At 33.7% G+C, this 10,209-nt stretch overlaps 1 long non-coding RNA gene across 2 annotated transcripts; it reads right to left on the bottom strand.

The window, feature by feature from the left end:
* Positions 1-6,245: 6,245 nt before the first annotated feature.
* On the bottom strand, positions 6,246-10,048 carry LOC140013084 (uncharacterized). Of its 2 annotated transcripts, XR_011820162.1 has the most exons (5): positions 9,860-10,048; positions 9,566-9,729; positions 8,282-9,456; positions 7,710-7,747; positions 6,246-7,595 (listed from the first exon to the last, which is right to left on the bottom strand). It is a non-coding gene; the product is annotated as an uncharacterized lncRNA (long non-coding RNA). The 2 variants fall into 2 exon arrangements; XR_011820161.1 differs by having other exon boundaries at positions 8,282-9,729.
* Positions 10,049-10,209: the final 161 nt, after the last annotated feature.

Here is a 10,209-nt window from a genome sequence, read left to right as displayed (position 1 = left end):
TCATATTATAAACATAAAAAAATTAACAGCAACCAAAATCAATTAGAATAGGCATTAAAATAACAAAAAATATAATTCCTACAAAATGTAATTAACCCTCAGAAGACTTACTAAAAGCAAATCAATTAGGCTCACTACAAACAACTAGAAATTTATTACTCATTGTTTTTACTTTGCAAATTATTTTTAAATTAAACTCTTCAATTTCATCTTATTAACAGACCATAAATCGTAATTTTATAAACCTTAAACCTTGAGATATCCTAAATGTGGCCACAGAATAACAAAATACCAATAAAAGCAAATAAATTAAACATAAATAAAAATTAATCTAAGAATGATAATGTCATAATTAAAGAACCCTTAATTCCATCTTAATTAGAGACAACTCCATAAATTCCTAAATCCCAAACCCTAAGCAATAACTCTTTCAATTTTAACTCATGTTAACTCACCATTATCCTGTGATTCGGAACCAACACATGCTTACCTGATGTAGCAGCAAGTTGGTTTTTACACTTGATTCTCTCCAAGCTTTGTTGTTGTTATTCTCTTGAGGTTTTTGCTCGTTAAACTTGGGAAAAATGGAGAAGTCTTTTTCTTCACTCTTTTTGTAAGACTAGGAGGGGATTACTGCGCGATGTGCTGTGTGAGGTTACAAAGTTAATATGCCCAGAACTGAGGTTGCAAGGTTAATATACCCAAAGCCCTTAATGGCCACATTTTCAAATTAAAAATCAATTTTTTATATAATTTTCTTTGTGTGGTTGATAATTGAAACATTTTGTTGACATTTCAGTTGTGATTAATTTAGGTGTAAACTAAGACAGATAAGAGTTAACAAAGGAAATACTACTACTAAAGTTGAAGAGTATAATAACACGTATAACTGAGGTAGACTCTTCCAATGCACTATGCATGTCACTAATTGTGAAAGGGGAATAAATCAGAATTTAAGACACATTCATCGAAAAGTGCTCTCTTGCGGCTATTTCTAGAGAAATGACTCTATTCTTTGCTTGGTCAGCGTCTTGAGAAATCAGCCAATTCTGTTGAAGCTATGTATTAGAGTTGAAAGATTAAAAGAATTGTTACAAAATTTGACATCTATACTATAGTAAGCGATTCTTGAAGTAAATAATAACTATTTGCTAAAGATATTACAGAGAAGGGAAAGTATCCAGAATTCATGACAAAACTCCATTAGCTTCCAAGTTTCCACAATCTAAACATCAGTCAAATCCTGCCAAGAAAGAATCAAATTAGAATTTAATAACCACTACCAGAATGACAATCTTGTTAAACCACGAATAACGCACTAGTAGTTTTTGCCATGCTTTGTTCAAAAATTTAAGGAACTACTAAAGTACCAAATATAAAAATAAAGTCATCAAGAACACGTTCCATACTCCTAAGTTTGAGCCATCATTATATTTGAATAAATACCTATTGCCACTCAAACTTTTTCTCAAACATTAATATTGGATGAATAAATAAACAATAGAAAGCAAATAAACAGCATATGTGTGAGGACCCGAAGATTTTCTTATTTTTATCGAATATTACTAGTTTATTTAAATATTTATTCACCTGTTTGCTCCGAATATTTTATTCCAAACTTTTTAAACCCAATTACATGGAACTATGGCTTATGTATATTTTAAAATGACTTGTTACAAAAATTTAATTTTTGAAAGTTCATTTAGTGAGAATAGTGAATGCGCGTTTGAAGACAATAATCGATTCGAGGGGACAATGAGCTTGAAAAATTGGAAAATTATACATTAGCCTTAAAATAGGTATTTTTATGCCTAAGTATTCAAGTATTAGTTAGTTATACTATCGTTATAAGAATTTTTTGAAAGTTTCGCCGTAACGCGTGCAAATCGAAAGTTCGCGTATATTGAGCTGGAGCGGTTAATTGGAGATTTAAAAAATTTATTCTAGACTATTAAGAGTGAATAATTATAATGTTTAAGAAAGTGCATTGGAGATTTAGTGCACAAGTGAAACGAACCCGAGAGAAATCGGACACAAAACGCACGCGAACGCGCACTATTCCCAGTTGACTTTTGAAACATTTTTTGCCACACATTTAAGCTTCTCAATGAAGCTTCATTTTCAGCAAACACACACTCTCTCTTCACTCATAGCAGCCGGCCATCCAAGAGGAGGAAGAAGGAACCAAAGCTCTTCACTTTTTTATTTCATTTCTTCATCAAATCACTCCAAAATTTACACACAACTTGCAAACCACTTGGAGATCAACTTAAGCTAGGCAAGGAGCTTGTTTCTCACGGTTTTCTTGGGTTTAAGGTGACTGAAAATTTCTGCTCTAGCCATCTAAGGAGGTAAATGATGATCAACCTCTTGAATCTTGGTTTTTATAAGTTGTATTGCACTTGTGAACTCATAGATTCATATGGGTAGTTGTGAGTGGGCTCTATGAAATCCCACAATGGTTTGATGAACTGATTTGATGAGATTTGATGTTATTTATATTGGATTAGTGCTTAATCTAGTGAAAATAAGTTGTATTGTGAAAGAAAACTCAAAGGAAGTGAGATGTGACGATTCTGCCCTTGTTTTGCCACGACCATTAGTACACTTTTTTGTGGTTTAATTGACTTGATTTTGATGTAAATATGTTGTGTGGGTTGTGTGGAAAGTTTCTACCAAAATTCATCCAAATTGGTTGGCCAAAAGTTGAGATTTCGAAAATGTAGCAAAACTGGAAACGTAACCAGAGTCTCTCTGGCAGTGGTCTTGTTTCGGCCATAAATCTTTGCTTCGATGTCAAAATCGAGTACCGTTTATGACATTAGAAACTAGACACTTCCAGTCTTCCAACGGTATAAAATGCATACACTGATTCCACCTGAGTGAGCTGTACCAGCCTTGTAAAGTTGCCTGTTCTGTTTCTCGTCTGTACTGGAAGCCCTGTTTTGAGCTGCGACTTGATGCTCAAATATGAGTTAGTTGTGGACAGAATTTTAAAATGATTCCTTCTGAGAAATTGTAGCCTTATGAATGTAGTTTTCAACGCCTAACCACGCTCAATTATGAGTTGAATTGAGTGAGTTGTGGTCGGATTTCAGAGCTGTCTTTGTGAAAGAAAACCCTAATTTCGAACTGATTTATATCTAATCTTGATTTGGAGCTTGTTATTCGAAATCCTTGGTGTTAATCACCTACCAAATATATTTTGAATGTTTCCTAGACCTGTTTTCATAAATGAATTATGTTCGAGGAATTTTCATTGGCCAAATGTTTGAGAAAAGAAAAAACGAAAGTGCAAGACAGATTTGCCTTAGCAAATTGTGGAACTTTAATGGTTTTGTTAACCGATTTTTCGAACGAATTTTTGTATGAAACTTCACAGAGGAATAGCCCTTATATGGTAGTGTAATCATACTAAATTTGGTGCCATTCCAAGTCCATTTCGATGCTCAACCAAAGATTCAAAGTCTATGTTTTAAACCTGAAAAATGGTCTAACCGTCCCAACTTTTGGATAATTTTGAACCGCCATATCTTGATGCTCAAAACTCCAATTCTTGTTCTACTTTTTTGTTTTAAACTTTGATTGTAACTCTAATTGATTTCCAAATTTTAGAGGCTAGTTCGCATTGTGTAAATTTTTTCGAATTTTCAAACTTTGCCAAAAATTAACCCAAAACTGTCTTGGTATTCCAAAACAGCCTCTTGGACCCAAAATTTGAATGTCTTCCATTTGAAATTATGGAAAGTGTCTTCTAAGAACTTTTAGTACTTTGGAAGTAGTTTCTAACGGTACCAAATTTTCCAATTTTGGACTTGCAGAGAGTGATATACGATTTTTCAAAGATCGCTCGACAAATATGAAACTTCTGAATTTAAAGGAAATTGAAGGTTGCGAACTCTCTATTATCCTTCGATATTGCTAGACCGTTTTACACTTGATTTCAAAGATGAAAATCAGATTTCGCTTGTGTTTTAAAATCCCATTTTTGAGTCTCGATTTACGAGTAATTAAGGCTCTCTTTTACGACATTTTCTTAATATTGTACAAGAGTACAATCTTTCCTGTAACAAGGGGTTTATAAATAACGGTGTGTGATAGTCAATTACTATTTGCTCAAGTGCTCAATGAGACTTTCAAGAGGATCTCGAGGGGAACACCTAAAGACTTGTTTATGCACTTACTCCCTTGTTTTGATTGGTGAGTGTCAAGTGCATGAATTTGTTGCTAAGTGGTTAACTGTTTCTTATCTGTTATGTGAATTTAAAATTTTGAGACGAGTGTATACTTTACCGCACTCGTTCTCTTTCGAACGAAATTATGTTCGTATTTTGCTATGTGAATTCATATTTGACTTGTACATAGTAATGTGGATGTGATTCGTATTTGTGATTCTTATTTGGAATCGTCGGTTTGAGCGTTGCTCATCGGCCTATAACGGTATTTGTCGATTGGACTGAAAGTCATCAACCCTTATAATTATAATCGTATAATCGACTCTCTGAGTGATAGCATGTACCACACTGATTCGGGTGGGAGGTACCTCTCATGTCGGCTCAAAACCCTAAATAAATGATCAGTTCTTTGAGCGATAGCATGTACCACACCTATTCGGGTGGGAGGTACCTCTCATGTCGTCTCAAAACCATAAACCATCCTAAGTCGATTGGAGCGATGTCTCATCGACTATTGGGCGATAGTATGTACCACACCAATTTGGGTGGGAGGTACCCCTCATTCGACTCAGAACTATAAGCAAAGCATAAGTCGATTGGAGCGATGTCTCATCGACCATTGAGCGATAGTATGTACCACACCGATTCGGGTGGGAGGTACCTCTCATTCGACTCAGAACCATAAACGTATAATCGACCACTGAGCGATTGTATATACCACACCGATTCGAGTGGGAGATACCTCTCATTCGACTCAGAATCATAAATGAAATAAGTAAAGTTCTACGGACTATTGAATTGAACTTTGACAAAGCAAGTGGAAATAAACTCCTAAGAGCTCCCGCATCCTTCTTAAATATGTTTTGTGAAAATTCGAAAATTGCTTGAATGTTATAGTTTTATCTCTCGTACCAGCTTTATTGCTGCTTGAATTACCTGCTTGCATGATTTTCTTAACCTCATTGAGCGTCAACTCATCCCATTAATTTTGCTTTTCCTTAACAGGAACCCGATTGGAAGGAGTTAAGGAAATGCCGACTTGAGGCACTTTGATATTAGTGTTTTGATTGTAATCGATTAGACACTTTTGGATGTTGTATATTTTAGGAAAAGTGATTGTAAAATTGAAATTGTGATGTAAGACTGGATATTTATGTATGAAAATGACTTCGTACCTTTATTCCGACTCTCATTGTTAGTATTAGACTGGGTTTGAATTGGAATTGTCTCGAGTCCTGGCGAGAGCTGGACAGGCGTTCCGCGGATACCCTTGGGTTCGTTCTTGGGAGAAGTGGGGGCGTCACAGTATGCATTTTGAGCCACCATCATATATTTGAATAATACCTCTTGCCAACCAATTTTTCCTCAGACGTGAATGGTGGACAAATAAATAAAGAATAAAAAGTCAAAAAATAGCTTATACATTTTAGCCTATAAATCATGGACATACCTTCATTCATGCCACCTTTTTACCAACATAACATGTATGAACAATAGAACATCAAGTTAAACCAAAAGGAAAAGTGTAGAAAATTTCAAACGGTAGAAGCTAAAAGTTGAAAATATATGCATATCATCATTTCATCATTCAAATCAGAGAAACGAAGAAAGGTCAACCGCATAACAAAGATTCTTTCACTTTTAACTATTTAGCAAAAAATGTGAAACACAAAAAAAAAAGTGTGTTTTCACTGTGGATTTTGACAGTATTATCTATCCAGATGTAAATGGTCAAATCCATAAATTGTTAATTAGGCATATAACAAGACAAACTGTTGATAACTTTTAATTCGAGCATGTTGCCTCATACAGTTCACTTTGAACCCATCTCGAGTAAAGTTCATCAACTTCAGTGCTTCTAGAGAATTGCCATCACTGACTCTTTAAACTTCATAGTCGTCAATCTCAATCAAGTTGCAAAAGAATTAAACCAAACAAATTAGTTGAGTAACATAGGATTAAAAGAACGAAACAAAAACTATTTCTTGTATGGATGCAAAGATATAAGAGATTTTGAACTACTAACTAAAAAAAAAAGGGAAAACTATAACCGTGTAGCAATGTGATTCATTTCCTAGTCAGGGGTACACAATTTAAAGCTATTCAAGAACCTTTGGTGGGTGATCAAAGGGGGTTTGAAATTGATCTAGTCAATCTAAACCAGTTATGATAAAAAGAACTGAGAAAACTGTTCATTCTAATGTTCCATTCACATCCACTGTTGTAGATATTCCCTCTATTTTATGTGCTTGCAGGTCAATTATACTTCTTCCACACTTGTAGATGTTCAAATCTCTTTAACAGCAGTGCCAGCTATATGGCACTATCCATTGCTCGAGATTTACAAGGCTCTATCCTCAAAATAGACCATCAAATGTAGCCCTTTGAAAGTAACATAACTCCAGCAATACCTATCCCTATTTTTCCAAGAAATAAAGTTTACAAAAAAAAAAGAAGAAAAATGCTTCTTTTCTCTAATTCTTTAGAACCCAGGAGACCAAAAAACGAAGTACCAAATGTAGATACCTAAAAAAAGAGTTAATCTCTTGTCACGACTAAACAGCTACAAAACATGCAATTTAACATTACCAAAAGCCATCATTATGAACATGTTATCTTCTAATTACCATAAAGAGAGAGAAAATTAGGAGAAATAATTTCTACCCAAATAACACTAAGTGAGCAATGCAGGATGTTTTTCTTTTATGTTTTTGGGCTGTGAAGCAGGAAAAAAGAAAGGCCCCGAATAGATTTTCCCAACTAACCAATCTTTTTATACTGAAGTAAAAAAGTATCACTATTTAAAAAAAAAACAACCATCAAATATCATATTTACTTCTCTATTAAAACGTATATGCTTACAAGACCTCCCAAATATTTAGATATTTCATTCTAAACATCATGTAGTTTCTACACTTGACCACAAAATTTCTCAAAAGTTTAAGGCATATTGACAAAAGATTATTTTGGGTCACTATAAAAATAGAACCAAAGCATCAAGCAATTTCTCTAGCATCATCAAAATAGTATAAAGAAAAAGGAAAAGGCTAAAGCTTTGTCATAAGTAAAACATCAAATGATGAATAAGCTATAACTGTAAACCAAAGTAGCACACCTGAGAATTTCTGATATAGCTCTCTAGAGATTGTTTCAAAGGTGAAAACGACCAATAAAAATATCAAAAATTTACATGATCCGAAGATTATTATACAAATGAATAAAAAAGGAATTAGTGATCAAATCTTTGATTAAATCAAGCAGTAATTATAATAATTTAAAGTAAGGCTCAGGTCTGTCAGCAAAAGTCTGATAGAGATAAGAGTACCGCTATGGCTGCAGACCCAATTACATTTGAAGGGAAGAATGAACGTCAAATGCCATCAGGGTTGCCTCGCCAAGATACGACAATCAACTTAAAGCCTGAAATACATCTAAAGAAATCAAAATTGTATCATCATAACCCAATTGTGAATAAAATAAATTAGTATATTTATTACTTTCATCTGGTGTAGTACTCCAACCAGAAGGCTATACCTTTTTCCAAAAAAATTACCATCCATACTCGTAATAACCTAGCAAGAAACAAAAGGAAACATGAAGAAATATTTAGATCAAAGGAAAAATTAAGAGAAAATTGCTCGTGAATAGACACATCTATGCAAAAAAAAAAAAATGAAAGGATAAACCAATATACACCCTTCATGAAGTGTCAAATTGGAAAATTCTTGACAACAAAAAAAAACTTAAAATTTCAATGGCCCTGCAAATTGTCAAATCTTAAAACAAAGAAGTGACTATTGAACTCCTTTTGCACCCTTAAATAATTCTTTTTAGAATTGCTGACATGAAATTGACTTTTCCAAATCGTAGTTATGTTTGTCCTATAGAACCCATTTAAACTTTGGAATTCTAGGGTGATGAAATGCATTGGAGAATTAGTATTGGCCATAAAGTATAACAAACCATCCTAGCTCTCTAACAAATATTATTATTAACTGGTGTACATTCCTACTTATATGAAAATTAATCATGAAAAGTGTAAGTAGAAAATGGTAGCATAGATATAAGATGATAGGATATTTCATTGATGAAGAGCTATGCTTTACCTATCTTATTTTGGTTTGCATACAGTCCAGAGGCTTAAGATCTTCCAAAAAATTTTGAGAAGACTGTCTCAAATTGGTACTTTCCATTCGCAAGGAAAAGATACACAGAGGACCAAGCTTTAAAAAAGTTATGGAAAAAATGATCATCTGTAAAATGAAAAGGAAAAAGAAAACCACGACACAATCCAATAAGTCTATGATTGGGTAAAACTCATTCAGTTCTTTGTACAATACAATAGCACCAAAATTTGAAGTGTGTTTTGCAACATGGTCATAGTATGTATAAAGAAAAAAGGGGAAAAATGTCAAAACTGTTTCAAAAATAAATATCATACATATTTGAGACAATTCAAAAGGTATCCACCATTTGAAAATAGAGTATTAGCAGCATGCAAATAATTAAGGACCTAAGGCTAAAATTAAAGAACCACTCTATCCAATAGTGACCATCCTTCAATCAAAAAGCCACAAAAAAAGGAAAATATAACATTTTAACTTAAAAATTTTACTATTCCACGAACTGGTCTTAGAATGATTGAATCTTGATTTGGTCACGCCTTTAATATAGTAAAGTATGTTAATAACATAACCAATAGTACGAAAAAAAGTAAATAATTTAAGAAAATAGAATATGAATGCAAACGAATCCTAACATCTTCTTGTTATTTCAGCTGCAAAAAATTAACTATACCTTTTCAACAAATGAAAAAATTGGAAAGACCAACATATCATACCAAAATTTTTTTTGCCTGCAAAGATTGAAACCATTTTAGGGACCAGTAAATCTGCTATAATTTAGGTTGTATTCTCGAAATGTTATCCCCAATAGATGATTACAAGCCAATCTTAGCTTCTTAGAACCAAATCAACGGGAATTTTTTGACAAAAAAATTGGCATTTTTGTAAACTAAAATAAATAAATGATGTTCTTGTAAAAGAAAAAAGAAAGGCAAGATCTCTGCAAATACGCATGGAACAGGTATTTAAAACAAGTATCTAAATTAGTAGGGCTCCATGATCACTTACAATGCTATTGGCCGTTAATCTAAAAAAACTCAGAAACTAAGAACACACAAAATATTTTCTTGTCAAGGATTCACAACAGAAAACCTGGAAAATTACAACCAAAACTTAATTTACCAAAATAAAACATGAAATTTACCAACTTTTCCTACCTGCAATCACAAAAAAAAGGTCAAGTTCAGATCAAATAAGTAAAAGGAGAAAACAACATGAACAGAAAATTTAATGAAAGAAAAATCTCAAAATGTTCAGATTCAAAACCTAAAAGAATTTCAGATTTGTCTCTGGCACTTGCTCATCACATACATGGATAGAAAAGGGTGAAAGGAAGAAGAGGATTTTGACAAAAAAAATTAAAAATAAGAGAGAAGAAGAGGAAAGGAAGACGACCAAGCAGAGGTAGAAACATCTGGAGCCTTTTTATCCTGCAATATAAAAAAAATAAACAGCATTAGTTTGCTCAGTCGCTAAAAAAAAAAGAAAAAAATTTAAAGGGCTAGATTATTTTTGGCAGAGGAAGAAAGAACCTCAGAGCAAATTATTTTTTCTTCTTACCATTTGTTCTCACCAAGATAGATAGAAGATAAGAAGATGATGATGATGATAAAGACGAAGATGAGAGGCTGAGGGGGGTTTCGGTGATCATGAAAAGCGAGAAACGATAGATGGAGAGGAGCAGAAAAGACGGTTCTGAATTCTGAAGCACTGAACAGTTAATTCTCACCAAACCCACATGGGTTTCTTTTACAAAGTAAAAAATGAAAAAGAAAAAGATGTGAAAGTCACATGGGACTAAGGATGCTGGGGGCTAATGGGGCGGGGGGTGGGGCGGGGGCGGGGCCAGGGGAAATTTTTTTCCCTCCGCTTAGAAACGGGGTGGGAGGGGTGGGGGAGTGTACCCTCGC

This window comes from Coffea arabica, chromosome 8e (genome assembly GCF_036785885.1).
Source record: "Coffea arabica cultivar ET-39 chromosome 8e, Coffea Arabica ET-39 HiFi, whole genome shotgun sequence".
In the NCBI taxonomy this organism is placed as follows: Eukaryota; Viridiplantae; Streptophyta; class Magnoliopsida; order Gentianales; family Rubiaceae; genus Coffea; species Coffea arabica.
The sequence above is the reverse complement of the archived record's forward strand: the minus strand, read 5'-3'. Positions and strand labels throughout refer to the sequence as shown.